General features: G+C 55.2%; 1 protein-coding gene across 5 annotated transcripts in view; it reads left to right on the top strand.

Annotated features, from left to right (window-relative positions):
• AHDC1 (AT-hook DNA binding motif containing 1) overlaps window positions 1–19,628 on the top strand; it is a 64,065-nt gene that overhangs the window by 26,591 nt on the left and 17,846 nt on the right. For all 5 annotated transcript variants that reach the window (XM_087820240.1, XM_087820244.1, XM_087820241.1 and 2 more), the window contains one exon: window positions 15,854–16,028. The gene's annotated coding sequence lies outside the window, so the exon portion shown is untranslated. The remainder of the gene's footprint in view (window positions 1–15,853; window positions 16,029–19,628) is intronic.

Below are 19,628 nucleotides of genomic sequence, written 5' to 3'. Positions count from 1 at the left end.
CGGACGGGTCAGTCCGGAGAAGGGCTGGGTCATCGGACCAGAGAAAGCCTCCTGCTTGAGTAAGAGGCGTCTCAGGGCTTCTAGGTGGGAGGAGAGGCAGTCTTCTCCCAATAACACCTCACCTCCCACCCCCGCAACTGCCTAGCGGGTGGGGGGGGGGGCAGACGTGCTGGAAAAACCCTGGACAATTTTTCCGACGGTGGCTGCAGATTTCTTTGGGGGTGGCTGGGCACCTTGCAGGTCCCGAAGTCCAGAAAAGGGCTCCCGAGAGGGAGGGGCTTCCTTTTACAGGAGCCCTGAGATCCAGGGGAGTAGGTAAGTGACTTCTCAGGGCTCACTCTTGGCACTGTGGGTTGGGGAAGGGAAATAGGTCTACCCTGCCCTTTGTGGGGGAGGGGAAGGGATGCTTGTCCACAACTTTGCTAGTTCTAGTACCATTTGGTGCTCTGTAAACTGATGAACCTTTTGGTAACTCAGCAGGCACCTCTTCTACCTTGGGTGGACCCAGGCTCTCCCCTTGCCAGTGGTTCCAGTTCAGCCCCATTTCCTGTCCCAACCCAGCACACCCTCACCATGTTAAACAAAGGCAGTGGGGACAGGTACATTTGGAGTCCTTTCTCCTCCACTCACTGGTTATTCAGTGACCTTGAGCAAGTCCCTTCACTTCTTAGTCCCTTTGCTCATCTGAAAAACTAGATAATAGCAGGTGGGTATGGCCTTGTGGAGCTTAAAGTTGCACATTTAAAGCAGTTAGCACATAGTAAGGGTGGGAAATAAAGGGCTCCTTTGTAACATACAGTCCCATTCAGAGTCATCAAAGTATCTAAATCCCCTTCCCCTCCAACACTTGGAAATTTGGCTTCCAACGGTAAGTAGTGCCTCATTCAGGCTGGGAGGATTGAAAGATGTTCATTCGATTGAGTGTTCATTTATTCATTAAACACATATTTAATGTTGTTGCTTTCCACTAGTTTCAGACCAGGGGACAGACTTCTGAATTTGTGCCGTGAACTGAGAACTAGAACTGGTCACCAAGCTATGTTAAACCTGGAAGGGCCCTTAAAAGGCCTTCCTGCTAGGGTAGCTATTAGTACAGATGTGGAAACTGAGGCCCAGGAAGCCAGCCAGATCTCTTCCTGATGCTCCTCTTGCTGTTCAAGTGAGAGTGGGGGCAGGGGCTGGCCAAGAGCTCTGGGCAGGGGGGAAGTTGGGCAGTCCCTGGCCTAGCTCCCTGGGGCATGGCCCAGACTGGCTGAGAGGCTGTTGGAATTCTGCTTCCTCTCCCTCTCCATGCTGACTTTTCACTCCACCACTGTTGGAGTGGGGTGGGGGTAGAACCCAGACACCCAGATTCAAATTCAGACGCCTATTGGCTCCCCCTCAGCCCAGGATTTTGGGCCTGGGCCTGTGTCAACTCCCACCCTCCCCTTTCTTCCACCCCCCCCCCCCCCCATTTCTCTCTGTTTCCTGTTGGATTGGCCTTCCTTGTGTACTGGAAGGAACTCAAGGCTCCATTTGTTGTCTGTGTGAACTTAAGCAAACTACCCCACCTCTATGGGCCTCAGTTTGTTTTTCTGCAAAATGGAGTTGAAATAAAAACTTTCTAGCGTAAAACCTCTTTCACGGGCACCCCAGAGGCTTCCTGGTAAGTCTATTTAAATAATAAAAGGCAGGGATTCCCTAGAATTTACATTCAAGGCCTGGGATCTGAGCAATCTTCCGTACCTTTGGTTTGGGGAGACAGCTCTCTGGGGTCCTGTGATAGGAAGTGGGGTGGGGATGAGTATCCACCAGATCATTTTGGCAAAGTCCAAATTTGAGCAAATTTATGTGGCCTAGATTCCAAGGCTGCCAGGTGCCCATGTCACTGAATGCTCAGTTCTCATAAACTTCTCTTTAGGATTACAGACTCTCCCTCACCAACTAATCCAGTCTCACTTCCCCTGCCTCAGGAAAGCCTTCCTGGGCTGACTACCTCCCTCCCCCAGTTTCTCTCCAAACCCATAGAGGGCTCTGGTTAGGGGCTGGAAGCAGTAGTTGGACTGTGTGACTCTGGGCAGGCCACTTCCCTTCTCTGGGCCTCAGTTTCCTTCTGCATAGCAAGACGAGGCTGGATTAGTGACTGCCTAAGGCACCTTCCAGCTCTGACAGGCTCTGAGCCTGTGTTGACTGATGTATCCTAGGAGATAGGAGCATACAGAACCCAGTCAGCTGGGAGATTCCTGTTGAGGTACACCCCCCCACACCCTCCCCTCCAAGGCTGGAGTGCCTTCCTTCCCAAAACACACCCTTCAGGGATACTGACCAAAATTGTGGTGGGTGGAGGGGGCAGATCACCCAAGTGAGTGGTACTGCTGAATCCCAGGGTCTCTGTTGTCGGTAGAGAGGCCTGTGCCTAAGAACCAGAGCTTGTGTCAGGCGGGGCTATGAGACTGCTGGCTTCTAGGGGAAGGGAATGTGTGTGTCAGTGACCAGTCAGCCTCCAGGGAATGGGGGGTGTGGTGCACGAGGCAGCTAGTTAGTGGGATGGAGTGTCCAGAAGAGCAATTGCACGGGCAGTATATTGGAGTGTGCAAGACAAAGAGGTTGGCAAAGAGAGGGAGGGAAAAAAACAAACCCAGATGAACTAGAGAAGTAGGTTCTGGTTTAGGGCAGGCTGTGTGGGGAGGCTCCCCCCTTACGGGGAAGTGTGGTAGAAGATTCAGCACAGTCTGACACAGTGCAGTCTTGCCTGTGCCTAGGTTTGTATGTTTGCTCATAGGTGTTGAGCTGAGCTTCACTGTTCTGAATTGCTGTTGTCACATTCTTTTGTGGGGTTATCTGTGTCAGGGTGTTTGTCAAGTTTTTCTGAACAGTGAGTGGCTGTTTGGGGTGCATGTGTCTGTACAGGATGGTATTGTAAGGCAGTGAGTAGCTTCAGTCCATTTGGGATGCTTCTCAAACTGTACTGGGTGCATCAGTTCTGGCTGTTAGGAAGCCTTGGGCTATATTGGGATTGCTGGGCTGTAAGGGAGGATGATTTCAGGCTGTGAGCAAATCCTGGCCATGATTTGGGTGCCTCTTCCCTCTCCACCGCTTACACACTGGAAGGGAGGTCTCTTGGCCTTAATCAGCCCCTCCGCAGGTAGGCAAGCCTACAGGCAAGCCTGTTCACACTTGCAGTAATTTTACCACGGTGCCTAAGTCAGGAACAGGCGTGAATTGACCTTTTAACCCCTTCCCCGCCATGGGATTAGACTCTGTTTCCTGTTCAATCTCCTCCAGAACCAGTTCCATCCCGCCTGGGGGGCCCCCCAAAGAGCGGATAAGCAACCCCCCATCTCTTCTCTCCCCCCTCCCCTGTCGAGCCTTGGGGGGGCCCGAGGGCCAGGCTAGTGAAGAAGCTGAGGACCCAGGCGGGAGTGATAAATATTGAAGAGGAGGGATTTCGGTGTGGGCTGGAGCAGCTGCAGTGGTTCGAGTGTCACACTATCTCTCCCCAGGTTTACTGACCCATTTCCATTCACGCGGCTGCCGGTTTCCTAGCAACGGCAACAGTCCCCCCAGAACAGGCGGAGTATGTGTCTGCCATTAGCGACTGCCGCAACTGTGTCAAGGTTACCCCGCTCCCTGCAAACCCACCCCGGCGGGTTTGTTTTCTGCCAGCGCCTGGCACACACAGTGCCAGCCAGGGAGGGGGAGGGGAGGGGGCCTGGGGCCAGCCCAGCGGCTTGGATGGGGGTGGGGGGCTGAGGAAGAGCTTCAGTTCCTGGTCCAGTGGGAGCCAACTTGGACTGAGGCCGAAGCAGGCCCCCCTTCCTTGGTTGGTGGAATTCCTGAGCCCGAGGGGAGCAGGGGGCGGGGCTGTCCCTCAGCCCTGACCCCCGAGATTCCACAGCCTTGGGGGAGGGGTGTGGGCCGAGGGGCCTCTGGGAAGCCTGCCCGATCTGACCCCACCTGGCTTGTTCTGCTCCTGCCTTGGCTTCCTCCCACTTCTACGCAGCTCCATGCTCTCTGCTCTCAGCTCTTTGTCCCAGCGTCTGTGGCTGGTCTCCTCAGTCAGACTCCCTGGGGCAGAGTTGTATTTCTCCCATCAGACTAGGAGCTCCTGAGGTTGGGGTTCATAATGCCTTCTTTCCTCCCTTCAGCACCACCTCATGACTTTTTTCCAAAACAGTTGGGGTGGCAAAGTCTAATTTTTCTTAACAGGGACTAATGGGGCAATTACCTCCATCACACCCCCTTGGTAAAGCAGATTCTTCCTGTTCTCCACCTGGCAGCACTCAAGGGAATGGCCACTGGAAGTAGAGTACCCCTCTTTTTCACCCTAACAGTCTGGCTGCAACGGGTTAAAGCGTTTCCCCCTCCCCCACCTTGTCTTGGTATGTGAGCTCCCCCAGGCTGGGGGGGATGGGAGGATGGGGGGTCTGTTGCCTTATAGCCACTCATGTGGTCAGCTCAGACCTGACCAGTCACATTCCTGCCCAGGAGGGCTGGAGCTTGAGGTGGAGGGGCAGGGGCCAGGAAGGGGCTGGGTTTATAGGAATGGAAAGGGGGGGGGTACTGAGAAGCTGGAGTTAGGGGCTGCTGGGAACTTGGAAGTATTGTGCAATATAAACCTTAGGAAGCCTGAATCCACCTCCCATTCCCCTGGACCTCAGTCTCCCTCTCTTTCCTCCCAGTTCGCACCCTTCAAAATGGTCCCGTGGTCCACATAGTTGTGGTACAGGTACAGACCTGGTCCCAATTTTAAACAAAGAGTGTGGTAGAAGTGATTTCTGACATGAAGAGTGGCACAGACTTGTGGGTAGCCTCCAGTGTGACTTTCTGGTGCTTGGAGGTCGGTTGGGTTTTTGGCTGGGTCAGAGGCTCTGAGATCTAGGGTACAGAGCAGGCTGTGCTAGACAGCAGAAAGAGACCTGGGAGGGCACCCAGAAAGCCTGGTTCTCTGCCCAGTCCTGTGTTTGACTCATGGCCTCAGTCTCCCCTTCTGAGGGGCTTAGGTCAGTGGTCTCTAAAAGCCTTCCTGTCTCGTTAAGTGATTCTGGGTGAGGGATGAGGAGTGGGGGGCAATAGTCTGGAGGGCTGTGGGAAGCTGCCAGCTTAAGGGGGAGTTTGCAACTCGATCCCAGAGCGAAAATAGCCCAGGTCATTTTCAGCTGCTTGGGCGGAGGTATCTGATCCTGGGAGGGCAGGGCAGCTTGGGCAGGGGGCAGGGAGGAGCATTCTATGAAGCCCTCTGGGAAACCAGACCCCAGGATGGGAGGGTGGGGAAAGGTTGGCATGCCCGGCTGGGCTTCCTGAGACCCGCTGGGGCCTTGGCAGGGGCTCTGGAGTGGAAAGATAAGGAATTCAGAGGGTTAACAGGAGGTGAAAGCTGGACTCCTGCTCCCTTTGGGTCCTGGCCTGGTTGAGGTGAAAGGTCAGCCCCAAGGAGTCCAGGCACAGCTGGGGAAAGAGTAACCGGATCCTTCTCCCTAGCCAAGCTCAGGGGATCACAGAGCCGCCTCCCCCAGGAAAGGTGCTTTGACTTCCCCAGGAAGGAGTTTGTTTCAGCTTGTTCTCTGCAGGGGTTGGGGTCTAGGGGAGGGTCCTGGCCCAAGGGGTCAGGGAGAGCTGCAGGCCTGGCACCCCAGCCAGTATGTTAGTGCTTTGTCATCCTGCGGTTAGGGGAGGTGGAGGTGAGCCTGCTGGAAAGGTTAGAGGTGGCCCGTTCTAGCCCTGCTCTCACTCTGTGCCCCATTTATAATTATTCTGATGGAACCTTAGAGGTAGGAGACTCCCCCACCCCCCAAAACACACTGATTAGTGAGAGAAACTGCCTGATATTAGACTATAACACAGATGTGTTTGGGGTGGAGAATTACACCTCAACTTGATGGCTTTGCTCTCTGTGGTTGTGTGTCTGGTGGGTGTTAGGGTGATATGATGCAAGCAGAGATAATACACAATACATGGAAGAACATGGTGGGCTCTGAAGTCAAGCTTGACCTGGGTTAAAATCCTTGCTTCCGCCTTAGGCAAGCTATTTAACCTAAGCCTCAGTTTCCCAACCACAAAATGGGACTGATAGTATTCACCATAAAGGGTAATGGCAAGAATTGGCACAGAGTAAGTGCTCGGTAAAAAGTAACCTTAATGAGCTTCATTGTGTGCCAAGGTCACATGCAGTGTGGAGCCCGCATTGAAGCTGGTCTGACTCCAGAACAGGAAGTTGGTGAGCTACAGATGAGGGAGAGGGTAGTTGTGAGAATGTGAGTGGGTCAGTGTCCCCAGGGCTGTGCATGAGGCTGTGGGAGTATCCAGGTCACTTGGGGTCAGGTGAACGGTGTTGAATCTGTGACAAGGGGTGGTTAGGGCAGATTTCTTCTTAACCCCGACCTCGGGCTGGCAACAGCCCCCTCTCCCCACGCCAACATGCTTTGTGCAGCCATATGTGGGTGTAGCTGTCCCTGGAGTGTGACTGTAGGTATGTTTGAGAAGGCGCAGGCATCCCAAGAAAGAACAAGTCGCCTTTTGTACGCGTCCAGCCTCGGGCTAGGCTGGGCCCTCTCTGGGGGATCCCCAGTTTCTGCGCCCAGCTCCCCGCCCACGGACAGCGCCCCGGCCCCACCCGCTACCTGAGAGGGCGGCTAGGCGGCCTGAGCGCCCCCTTCTGGGACCCAGGCTTTGGTCTTAGGGCTGGGGTCTGGGACAGGAGGCGTACCCAGAAGCTTGGCCACACCCCTCATGACATCACCCCAGGTGCTACCAATCTCCAGGAGCCCTGCCCATGGGCGGCCCGCCCCTAGTAGGCACCGCTCTGCTGCCATCCCTAAAAGCAGTGGGTGGAGGAGGAGGCAGGGCCGTCCTATGGGGCGGGGAGACCATTGAAGGCCTCGCCCTTCCTGCTCGGGGAGGGGCTGAACTAGCGGCCCAGAAACCTTTACAGCTCAGCTCCCCTTGAAGAGCCTCACAAGACCTCTGTCCTGGAACACTACCTTCTTGCCCACCTGTCCAACTCTTGCCAGGTACTACTTTCTGCAGGAAGCCTTCCAGAACTGACCTCCCTAATCTTTTTTCTGATTACCTACACTTTTAGTGACCCTCTGTAATTGCAATACCAGTACAACTACTAACACCGGCTGCTGTCCACTGAACAATTTACTGTGTACCGACTGCTCCGTGTTTTTCATGGAATATCTTACCTGATGGTGGATCTCTGATTGTTTTCTGCCTTGTATTATGAGCCTTTCTCACCCACTGGATTGGGAGTTCCTCTGGACAGGGGTTCCAGACATGGCCTTGCTCAGAATAGGCACTACTAAATGTTCAGGATTGATGATAGATGAGGAGACGGGCTATGGAGGTGCCTTGTCAGAAGTCACACAGCAAGTAGGTAGAACAATCAAAGCTAGCAACCAGGTTTCCTTGCTCCATTCAGTTATTCGGTTCTGGTGTGTGACTAAGAATAGGAAGGGAGTTACACAGAATGATGCTATAGATCTTTCCTTCCCCCAGGGACGCCTCTCCCCCCCCCCCCCCCCCCCGGAAAAAAAAGATCAGAAGAAACTAAAGTCTATCTTCCTCTGCAATCCGTACACCTTGTACCAGAACCCCTGACTTCTGGGAGGAGGGGAAGATGGGAGAAGACATTGGGGGAACTGGAAAGGCTTTTGCAGGCCAAAGGGGGCAGTTCTGGGCTGCAAGGAGTATTGTGGGCACAGTGATTGGGGGTTACTGGTTATGGGGACATAAGGACTTAGCTTGCAGGTGGGAGGTTCCAAGTTGGGCAAAGAGGAGTGTCAGGAGCCAAAGTATGTGGGGGTTCAGTGCAAGGGAGGCAGGGATTATGCTGGGCCAGCACTCCCCCTACCAACAGGCTGCCCCGGTGGAATGCTGGGAGGCCCAGGGGATGGGGGCCAGGCAGCCAAGGTGTCTCCGGTGGCACAGAAGCAGTTAAGAGCTGCCTCAGCCTGTTCCTTCAGACAATTAGTGACATCTCGCTTGACAACACCACACTGAGCCGATGCAGACCTCAGCCCCCCTCCCTGCCCCCCCATGGCCGCTTCAGCTGTTTATTCTTGGGCTTTAACAATTGGGATTCTGACTTGGAGGAGCGGGCGCCCTGAGCTGCCCTCTGACCCTCCGTCGCCTTGGCAACTGGAGCCCGGTAGGCCTGGGCTCTGCGTTAGGATTACAGATCCTGAATTCACAATCTTGCTGCTCCCCTGCAAGCAGAAGCAGCAGCTTCAACTGCAGCATGCTGGAACGGCAGCTAGACTGGAAGGGACAGAGGAAGAGGATCCTCAGGGGCCAGCCTGAAACATGGGTGGGAACCTGGGATGCCCACAGGCGACCTGGAAAGTGGTGCCCCACTGGCAGCCACTGTGGGGTGGAACAGGGCCCAGAGCTCTCCTCAGCTCCCAACATCTCCCATCCATTCTCTGGAAACTTTTCCTAGTAGAGCCCTGAGGGCAGGGGTGAGGCTACATCATCCCCCCCTTTCCTCTAAGTCAGCCCCCTACCATGCCCAGAACTCCAAGTGCCAGCAGACTGTGCCCCTGCCGTGCCCGCAGCCATGGCAACAGGCCCCCCCCCTCGCCAGCTTTGCTCCTTCCCCCCCCCCCCCCCAGCAGCCAACTGCCCCAGCTGAAACCGGAGCTGATGCATCTGCGAGCCTCATGCCCAGACCCACATTCCATTTCTGTCCTTCCCCCCCAGCTCTGGCGACGACATCTCTCCCCCTCCTACCACCTCCCTCCTTGCCTCTGTCTGCTGCCCCCCCACACCCACTATCACTTAGGGTCTCCCCCTTCTTCCTGTCCCATTTTCTGAGTGTGTCTCATCCTCTGACTGTCTCTTGGTCTCTGGGTGTGTCAATCCCTTGTCTGTCTCCAGCTCCCTGTGGTGTCCTCAGTCCTCTGCCTGCCCTGTCTGTGGCAGGCTCCATCCCCATCTCTTCCCCTCTGTGTGTCTTGCTCACTCTGTCTTTGTCTCTGCCTCATCCTGCCTGTCTCTGTCTCTTTGTCTTGTTAGTCCCCCTCTGTTCCTCTTCCTCTCTTGCCTTTTTCGCCTTTTTCCTTCAGCATTTGTATATTCATGTATATTCATCCACCCTCCCCTCTTTCCCCATCTCTCAGCCTCATCCTGCCCTGTTTCTCTTGCCCCCACACCCTTCCTCTTTCTGTCTCTCCCTGAATCTCATTCTCTGCCTTGGTTTCTTCCTCCTTCTTTCTCTTCTCTTTGCCTCTCTCCTTCTAAACACATAGATTTCCTTCAAGTCTTCTTTCTCAATTTCCCGCCTGGTCATTTCCCTCATGGGCCCCTGGGTTGGAGCTGGGGGCGGGGCTTCCAGCTTCACCCCAAAGAAGTCCCCTCTCAGGAGCCAGATATCCTGCCACCCCATAGGGCAGGTGTAGTTGAGTCTCAGATGGGGAAGAGAGGGTCTAAGGTCAAAGAGCCTATGGGGTGGGCACCAGGAACCTAGAGTGCCAGGCCTCCCTTTCCAGGGTTCCAGAGGATGGGCGCCACCTATCTAGTCTACCTTCTGCCAGCCTGGGTAGGGGCAAAGAGTAGTTCCAGGGGCTGAACTTACCCGAGAAGCCCTCTAGCTATAAGGACTCAAAGAAGAGTGTGGCTAGGCCTCACTGATTCCTGGGATTTGTCTCCTCCTGCCACAATGATGACGGTCTCAAACTGTGCCTCAGTTTCCCCCGGTGGCACAGAGCTACTACCCTTGCTCTATCTTTGGTTTCTTTAAAGTACTTTGAGTTCCTGGGGCAAAGTCAAAGTTATGAAGAGAGAAAGGGTAGAGTAACTCCCGCCCCCTTGCTCACCAACCCCAGGGGGACTCCAGCACAGAAGAATTTGTCTCAGGGCAGGGGTAAAATAAGGGTCCTGTCTCCTTAAGTATCTGGTGGAGGACAGTGCTCCGCCTCCCCCTCAAGACTGGCAGCCCCTGCTGTCAGGCCCTCCCAGTCTGGGCAGTGGCCTCTAGCCCTCCTCCTGGCAGCCCCTCTTCATGGAATGAGGTTGGAGTCATGGGAAACCAGCCTTGAGGTGGGGGTGCCAGGACTACAGGGCTCAGCCCTTGCCTCTGGGTGTGATGAGGCCTGGTCAGGCAGAAGTTCTAGGACCCTGGGGTCTTGGCACTACTTACCAAGGGGCCAGGAGGGGGAGTAAAGGTGCCTGGGGGAGGCGGGTTGCACGCAAGGCATGCTGGGCCCCCCTCGGCGGGTGGGTGGGGGGAACAAAGCTGGCATCAAGGCCTCAGCTAAAATTAGCCGTTTCCCTGCGCGGGAACGAGCATGCCTGCCAGCCGCCCAGATCGCCGCTGCCTCGGCAGGCCATCTGTCGCCACGTTTTGCTCAGTCCCCCAGGGTCCCCCAGTTCCAGCCACCCCCAGGGGCTAGAGGGACTCCGCTCTGAGGCTGTCCCTGGCCAGGACTCTGTTCTGCTGCTGTCATGCTGTGTGACCTCAGGCTAGGCAGAGTCCCTCTCTGGGCTCCTATACAACAAGAGAGTTCTGGACACTGACATCCAGGACCCCCTAGTCCTTCTAAGCACCAGGTGTTGATGCTGGTCATGGGGGACTAGGGTGTGGGGCTGCCTTCCTCCCTTAGAACTGGCTCTCTCTTGTCCAGTGTTTGAAGGTGGGCCAAGCAGGGTTTCAGGTGAAGGTTGGGGTATATGACAGACTCCTTTCAGTTTCCTTGCTCTTCACTGGACAGTAGGGCAGCTCTATATCCAACAACACCCCAGCATTCCCCGCCTCACCCCCAACACACACATATACATATTATAGAACTCCAAGCAGTCTTACGAAAACAGCTCTAGTGGGAAGCCAGGATGTAGAGGCTGAGCTCAGCTGAATCTAACTTGCTCTGTAGCTTGGGCAAGTCTCCCGCCCTCTCTTTGTCTGTTTCTCCCTCTTCAATAAGAAGCTCCCATTTCTTGAGTACCTGCCTACTTTATGCCACATTGTCTCTTGAGACTGACATTATTATCCCCATTTTACAGATGAGCAAACTGAGGTGCAAAAAGGTGAGAAAGCAGTGGAGCCAGGGGTGGATGGCTGTATCCTCCTTGCCATGGCCCCCAGCACTCTACTTGCTGGTCTCCAGCCTCAGCTACTTTCAGACCCTGGCACTTCCCTGGCTGCTGTCCCTTCCCCCCACTTCAAAGCCAGAGGGTAAGCTGCTGCTCCAGGGTCACTCAGCTTGGCCTGGGAGGAGCTCAGACTTGAACCCAGGCCCCCTGGCTCCCGGCCTCACTTACTCTGGCCAGCAGGCTGGGCTTGTTCCCTGGGTGAGTCATGCCCCTGGACTTTGGCCTTCTTGTCAGGCTCTGTGGTCTGAATTTGGAGACGGGGAGGGGGGGCCTTTATAAGAAAGGGCTCCCCTGGCAGTAGTAGGATGGGGTGAAGCTATCATTTCTTCCTCCTTAGTCCTGTGCCCTGAAGGTATGGTGACAGCCACCCATAACCTGTCTCTCCTGCTCCAATCTCTAAGAAGTCTTACAGGGATTGCTCCCCAGGCCTTGGTGACCACTCACTCTGCCCCCTCCCTAGATAACAACTACATTCAATTAGAAATAAGGTGAGGCTGGGAGCTTGGGGTGGTGGCATTTCCAGGTTATCTGTGTGCCCAGGTGGCTTCCTTCCCAGCACTCATCTTCCCCAGCACCAGGCCGCTGGGTTACCCAGGACGGAGGCCAGTGTGCCTCCCCTCCTGGTGTCCAGGGACCAAGGTCACACCCAGAGCCCGCCCTATGCGCTTCCATCTCCTCCTGGGGCCAGTGGTGTTTGTCACTGGGGCAACGTGCGGCTGTGCCTGGCTCTGGCAGTGCTGGGGTGACATTCATGCCCTGTGAGCTGTGACGCCTCTGCAGGCAGAGGACAGCACCACCCAGGCTGGCAGTGATGGGGGAGGGGTGGGAGTGGGCTGTCACCTGTCCGAGGCAGTCGGGGTTACATGTCGTGTACCCATCCCAGTCTGGAGGGAGGACTCATAGGACTCATGGGGAAGGAGTGAGATTGTATCCCTGGCATATACCATGCGGGGGGAGGGGGTGGCTGTACCTTCCTCACACATAGAAGGTGAGGCTTGTCTCTCTTTGGGTTGGAGGGAATGTTCTCCATGCATTTCACGTCCAATTATTAGGTGTGGGGATAACTGGTTGTATGTTAGTTACACCATTGTGAGGGTGATGGCCTATGTTATTGTCTCATACTGTCTAGGGGTATCAGATGTGCCCATCTCATGCTTTGTGGGAAGTGACAAGTTAGACTAGTCACTCATATGCCTGCCTGACTGTTGGGTATGTGTGAGATGTCACCATGTGCCCATCTCATGCTGTTGTGGGGAGTGACATGTTTGATTATCTCATGCTGTTGGGAGATTGTCAGTAACTTAGGAGCTGGTCTCTCACCCTAAAGAGACAACATGTTGCCTGGTGGTATGGAGTTGACAATTGGCGGGGCCTTCCCATGGACACCACAAGACCCCAAAGGGGTTGCCAGCGGAAGCCCTGAGCACTGGTACAAGTGTGGGTTGGGAGGTGGGGTGTCTCATTCCCTCATGACCTGCCTCCTGACCCAGGTGCCAACCCTAGAGACTGTTCCCCGGGAGCAAGGACCCATGTTTTTCAGACAGTGTGCAGCGGGGCCGCTGGGACTGGGGCAGGTGTAACTGGAGAGGTGGGGCACCAGGCAGGGTTTGCATGAGGGCCTGTCTCCCTAGGCCTGGGGGACCCTATTCCCTGCCTCTTCTGCCCCTGAAACTGTTAAACTAATTAAGGCTGTGGAGCCGCAGGATTAATCGGGGCAGCTCGCAGGGCCCGGAGCTCAGGTAGTCGATTAGTGCACCGAGGAGGATATTGGATTTCTGAACCGCAAGTCAGCACTATTCGGGCCTGTTATCTCTCCAAGTCTTGAGGGTCAGGAGGCGGAGGCTCCATGTGTGCTGGCCACCCCCGCTGGGCCAGCTTGGAGGTCCACTCCCCCTGCCCACACTGCCATCCCTGCCTGTCTGTCGGCGTCCCCACCCACTCCCCCCTGCCCTCCTGGTCCCGCTGCTGCCCACATGGCATCCTCACCCAGCTCTTCTCCCTGGCTCATCCTGGCCCTATGCATGGTCTCCTCCCTCTGTCTCCTTCCATCAGCCTCCAGTTCCCATCTATCAGGCTGGCCTCATTGCTGCCATCCCTCTGGCTCTCCCCCTCTCGGTCCCACCTGGCCTGACTCACACTGTGCCTCACTGACCTGCTCTTCAGCCTCTGACTAGCCTCTCCACCTCTGTCCCTTCCCTGCCACTGTCCCTGTCCTCCAGTCTCCGTCTCTCCATTTGTTTTGTGTGTGTCTGTCTCTCACAGTTTCTGATTGTCACTGTCTGTCTCTCTCTGTCTCTCCCTCTGGGTGTCTCTGTATCTTCTCTTTCTCCCTCTCTGTGTTTTTCTCTCTCTCTGGCACTCAGTCTCCCCCCCCCCACGCCCCCCCTCTCTTTCTCTCTTGTGTGGTCTCGGCTGGTGTCTGCAACCAGAACAAATCTCCCCCAGCCAACACCCCCTGAACAAGGAGGCCAGAGCAGCTAATGGGAAACATGTGATTCTGCCTTGCGCCTGGAGCACCGTGAAGGGAGCCTTAGTCCCAGCTCAGCCCTTGCTCCCCCCTCGCTGCATTCCCCCCACCACACTGTCCCCCTCCTCCCAGTGACTCCCCCAGCCTGTGTGGGCACAGTCGCAAGTTCCCCAGTCATTTACATTTCAGGGGTTTGGGGAAGCTGTCGTTTATCAGTTGGGGAGTATCAGGTTCTGGAGGGGCTGGAGCAGCTTTGCTCCTTTGGCTCCCCCCTAGCCCCCAGGGCCAGGCAGACCCCATGCAGACTCCCCACCACCACCACCACCATATGTAAGAAAACAGGGCCAAGATGAGCTGAGCTGTGGGGGCCTGGATGGGGGGCAGCCAGTCCACCCCCTTGGAGGGCTCTGGAGCCACCCAGATTTCCATCTTTTCCACCCTCCTGGGCCTCTGGGGAGCTGCAGAGGTGGGGGCTCCCTGAGGGCTTGGGAGCTGCTGGGCTGCATTTCTGTGCCCACCCAACCACGGGGAAAGGGGGGATGGATCAGAGGAGGGAGGCTCTGGCAGGTTGGAATTCTCCTTCTCTGCCTGTGGATAAATTGTCCCTAATCCAGGCTTGGGGAGCTGTCTGGCTCCTACAGAGAGAGAGAGAGAGAGAAAGAGAGAGAAGGCAGGAGATAGGGAGGAGGGAAGCAGGCATACAAACACAGTGACACAGACACACACTGTCTCACAAAGGGTCTCTCACATGCGCACACGTATGCACTGACATGTTACACAAAAGTGCTGCACAGATACTCAGGCACCCTTGGTCTCGCAGGCACACTTTGGCACACAGACCCTCTCACACATGTTGACACTGACACAGCTATATTAGCGCAGACACAATGACATGGCACCAAGGACCCATCAGCACACACAGATGCACAGTGGTAAGGTCATACAATGCACAAATGCATGGACACATGCATGAGCGCATACTGACCCACGGTGAAACAGACCCACAGGAACACTGTCACCAGTCACACTGTCACACCATGACCCTGAAATCCCAGAGAAAGGCAGAGGTAGGAGGGAGGCAACACTGATCCACAGTGACACCAGTGCCCGCAGTCACAGGCCTCGAGATTGGAAACCTGCAGGGACAGCAGAGGATCAGCTGCACTCCCCCTTCTCCACCCCACTACACACACACATACATTCAGAGAGCCCTGAGACAGGGAAAAGCCTGTGCAGCTCCTGACACAGTAGGATGCAGAGAGCCAGGCAGAGTGTGTACAGAGAGGCTCCCTCATAGCCTGATCACAGCTGGGCACACCTTGTCATACATAGGCACACATACTTTCACCTCTCTCCACACAGGCATGCAAACACAGGCTCAGCTGGACATAAACAAAGCTGAATAGACCCAGATGCTCACACCCACATGTGTAACCAAAGACACCAAACCCAGGTACACGTCAGGCACACATGCACGCACACACATACCACAACTGAGCAAACACACAATCCCATACATGTATACTCTTAAACACACATATACCTGCACAGACATACAAAAGTACACAGAGAAGCATACAGAAGGCTAAATCGACCCAGGAACCCACATGCAGGTATATTTACTCAGATAACTGAACACTCAGACATGCATTCACACAGGCAAAATTGCCAGGCAACCAGAACCTGTAAGGGGTCCATGAGACCTGGTTCTCAGACCCCCTTTGGGCTCCAGTACAGACCTCAAGGAGGCAGACAAATAGGCAGGAAGCATCAGGGTAGGGCCACGTGAGAAGAGCCATGGCTATTAAAGAAAAGAGATGTAACCAGCTGGTAGAGAAGGGTAAATGCTAGCTACATATACAGCCCTCATGGAAATCTGCATACACTTTTGCTTTGAACAGTAACTCACACCTGTATTATAAATAAACTCTTAGCATTTATAGTTTCCCCAGAGTGTTCCTCCCCATTCACAAGATCTCCCCATTTTATAGATGAGAAAAGTAAGAGCCAGAGAGGTTAACTGACTTGCCTAAGATGACACAGTGAAAGTTGAGCTAAGGACTCTAACTCCCAAGGCCAGGTTCTTTCCACCGTAGCCTGTGTATTCATGTTCATGCATGCGTGTACCTACACATACACATGTACTGCTTCCCAGTAGGAACCTGAGGTTTTGAGGTTCACAGCTCCCGATGAAATGCGGTTTGAGCTGATTGAATTGTATGCAAGAGTAAACCCTATCTAGGACCACCTCTTGGTCCCTCTCTCTGGCTCATCCTGTGTCCATGCTTAAGCCTGTGGTGCTGTTTGCTTCCACAGATGGGAGCTTGCCTGGCTGTCTACCCATCGGCCTGGACCCCAGAGCCTGCCCCGCTAGGTGCGTGCAGAGGGCCCCGGGTTCGGGGCAACTCTCAGGCTGCCGAGACCATCCTGGAATCACTGGTGAAGCCTGGCCTTTGCTGCTGAGACGGCCCTGGCTGTACAGCCTGCTCAGGTGAGTAACAGTGTACAGGGAAACCAGGTCTGTGCTTAGCCATCCCCATGAAGTGGGCATCAGGGGGACTTACTTCCCTGTCCTAGCAGGGATTTCCCCTTCCCAGCTGAGGCCAAAAAGAGGCCCTTGATAGAATCCAAATACATTAACCCAACTTACTCAAACTCCTCATTACCCAGAAAGGGGAACTGAGGCCCAAGGCAGGTTTACCGGATTCCTGCTTCCTAGTCTGGGGACACTTCTCTGCTCCTTGATGACTCCAGAGAACTGGGAAGAGAGGGTTTGTAACAATGAGCAGAACTCAGGGCAGAGGTGGAAACCAGAGTGCCTGATATGTGCAGTTGACCCCCAGGACTGAAATGTTTGGGAGCAAGAGCTGGGAGGCCAAGGCGAGGTGCTAGATAGGGACCTGGGTAGATCAGGTATTGGGCTGCCCAACTAGGATGAGGTAGAGCGGGGGCAGTACCCGCCTCCTTACTCCTGGCCTACATCCCACCCAGGCTCAAGAGCCACAGAGGCCAGGTGGGGCTGCCCTGCCGAGGCAACTCCCTGAACTGACACATGAAGCCTCCAGGCTCCAGGAAGCTCCCTAGAGCCCAGTCTGCCTGGGGACTCCACCCAACTTCCAAAAGAGCATTCCTGGGGCCTGAGGTCTGGGGGTGGGGCCTCCTGAGATTTTAAGGGTGGGGAGGTTCAGCTGTGGGAGGATGCAGGGCTGTGTGTACCCACTGTAAAAGTATAGGGTATCTTGTGTGCAACCACACAGGCGTGCATGCAGGCAGCTGTGTGTAGGGCTTTATCCTTATGTGTGCGGGGTTCTGTATACAAGAGTTATTGTATAAGTGGACTGAGCTGGGGATGTTTGAAGGCTGTGTATGTGGTACATTGGAGTGATGAGTGTGCAGGATTCTGGGTGTGTCCTGGGCAGGTGTGGGAATACTATAGTGTTGTGTGTGCCACACTGGATGGTGTATGTATATGGGTGTCTGTACACTGGAGAGGTATGTAGACGAATCTGAATACACTGGGGTCATAGGTGGGTACACTGGGATGGGGTAGGGTGTAAACATTGAGATCTCTCCGTGTGTCACTGGGAGAGCATGTGTTCAGGGTTCTGGGTGCATGCTGGGGGTGGTGTGTGTGCACATGGCACCATTTGTGCTTTGGAGGTGGGCTGGGCAAGCCTTCAGCTGAGCTGGGCTCAGCAGTGCCCAGCCTTGTGGCCAAATCGCTGAAGTCACTTCCTTTCCAGCAGCAACTTTCCAGGAGGAGGAGTTCTTCAGACCTGGGCAAGGGGGGGGGGGGGGCGGAACAAGGAGCTCTCAGGGGAAGGAGGTGGGCGGGGGTGAGAGGCTGTGGGGAGGGCCTGGTGGGGCTGGAGGAGGGGAGTCCTCTGGGAGACAGAGGGAAAGACAAGGACATAAGTCTGGAAGGGCCAAGGGCAGGAGGGGATGGGGGCGGAGCAGGGCGGGAAGCACAGTCCCTGGGTGACCTCAGAGGGAGGAAGGGAGGGCCGCCAGGCAGGGTGACCCTCCGGTTCAGCCAGAGCTGGCTGTGGTGCCTGCACACCTGGCACCCAGGTCAGAGGGCTGGGAGGGGGCGGGTCTAGGGCAGACCTGCTTGCCAGGTGCCCCACTCTCTGCAGGAAGGGGGTGGGCGAGGGCTGCACAAAGGAGCTCTGTGTGGCTGGGGGTAGGGTGGGGTGGGGTGTGCTGTGCTGGGGCGGGGGCTGCTGGCTCCAGGGAGCAGGGCGGGGCTTGCTCCCCTTGGGGGCATCAGTGGCTCTAAGGGGACACCTAGTGGTGAGGGAAGGTAGTGCACCAGGAAGGCTGAGGTGGGAGGGGTGGGTGAAGAAGCTGGCGGGGTAGATTAGAATTTACAAATGAAAACTCGTGGTTGGGACTAGAACAGTTGGAGAAGGCTGCAGGGGAGGGGGCTGACTCTCTGGACAGTGAAGTTTGGTTTAGAGGAGCCCAACAAACTTAAATTAAGGCTTCAGCTCTACCATGTCATGGCTGTTCTTAAGGACATAACTTCTCTGTGCCTCTAGTTAAATGCCAAATAAGTGACAGCTACCAATATTTTTTGATTATTGTTATTTTTGTTATGATTTTGGGCTGGAGTCAGGTTGGAAGAAGATTTTTAGGTATAATTGGGTCTGTGGGAGGGGGCTGAAGAGGAGGAGATTGAGAGGGGTGATGCTTAGTTCCTGGGGAGACAGATCCTGGGAGATGAAGGCCCCAAAGGGAGATGCTGGAGGTCTCACAGCAGCAGCAGTGGCCCTTTTGATACACTGTTTTCCATTTGAGGACATCCCTGGGCCTTCAGTCCAGGCTGGGAGGGAAATGGTGTGGGGGGGAGGAGTGTGCAGGCTGGAGAGAGGGTCATGAGGCCGGAAGTGAGAGCTGGGCCTGGCAGTCTGGCTCCCCTGGGGAGGCTGTGGGTGGGGGAGGGGGAGGCAGTCTGGGGAAGGGGTGGGGTGGTCACAGCCGCAGCCCAGCCAGGAGGGTGGGGCTGGGGACTCAAGGATGTGGGCTGGCGCTTCCCGGCACTGTGCACAGCAGGTTGGGGCCCCCTCCCAGCTGTCTGGTATCCCCATGGGCAGGCTCAGACACACTGACCCAGAAGCAGACAGAGGGACAGAAGGATCCTTTTGACTTTGTTCACAGACACGGGGTAGGTGGTGCCCTTGGGAGGGGTCCAAGAAAATGGCCACCTGGGTGTGGTGAGGAGGAGAGCCAGCTGCTTCCCTCAGATCCCAGAGGCTGCAAGAGAGAGCAGAGGACAGAGTCAGGAGGTCTGGCAGGAGAACATGCCCAAAGGTCTTCATGGGTGGGTGGAATAGAAGCAACCACTGGAGAGGAGGTTTTTCTTTTCTGCCAAGATCACAGCCTCTGGTCCCAAGTGGGAGGTCTCCAGAGCAGGGAGGCTTGGTAAGCACTACCCTCAGTAAGGGAGGGATGTTGGCTTCTGGTAGGCATTTCTAGGAAGGTATCAGGAGCCGTGGGTCAACCATACTGTTGGAAATCAGAGTTGGAGATACCAGTGTCTGAGCCCCTTCCCTCCTTTGTTACCCACAGTCCTTCCTGCAAGAGCAGCCATGATATTCTTGAAGCATAGAGAGCCTGGCCTGGGAGGGGTTAGGCATGGAGAAAGCAGAACCCTGCGTGATCCAGTAGGCGGGACAATGATGAGGAACAGCTAAGCACTGGGACCTGCAGAGAGGGAAGGAACAGTAGGCAGAGGAATGTTCTGTCTTGATGAGCAACAGAAGGGCCCTCCCCATGCCTCAGGCAAAGTCTCTTTCCCTTTTCGGGTCTCAGTTTCCTCATCTGTAAAATGGGAGGGGCACAAGATGGCATTAGAACATTGTACCCACTGGGGGAGCTGATTAAAAATACAGATTCCCAGATGTCCCTTCAGATCTATGAGTCAGATTCCCCTGGACTAGAGCCTGGGCATCTAGAATGTTCCACAGCTCCCCTAGGCCCAGGATTTGGAAGCCAGTGGGTTAGATGATTTTAAGGTTCCTCCCAGTCTTAAATTAGATCACAGCTCTAGAAGGAGCACTTTCAGTAGTGGCTGAAGGAGAGTTGCAGG

The sequence above is a fragment of the Miniopterus natalensis genome, chromosome 9 (assembly GCF_054644295.1).
Source record: "Miniopterus natalensis isolate mMinNat1 chromosome 9, mMinNat1.hap1, whole genome shotgun sequence".
Lineage (NCBI taxonomy): Eukaryota > Metazoa > Chordata > Mammalia > Chiroptera > Miniopteridae > Miniopterus > Miniopterus natalensis.
Note: the sequence above shows the minus strand (reverse complement) of the source record. Positions and strands in the feature narration are given on the sequence as shown.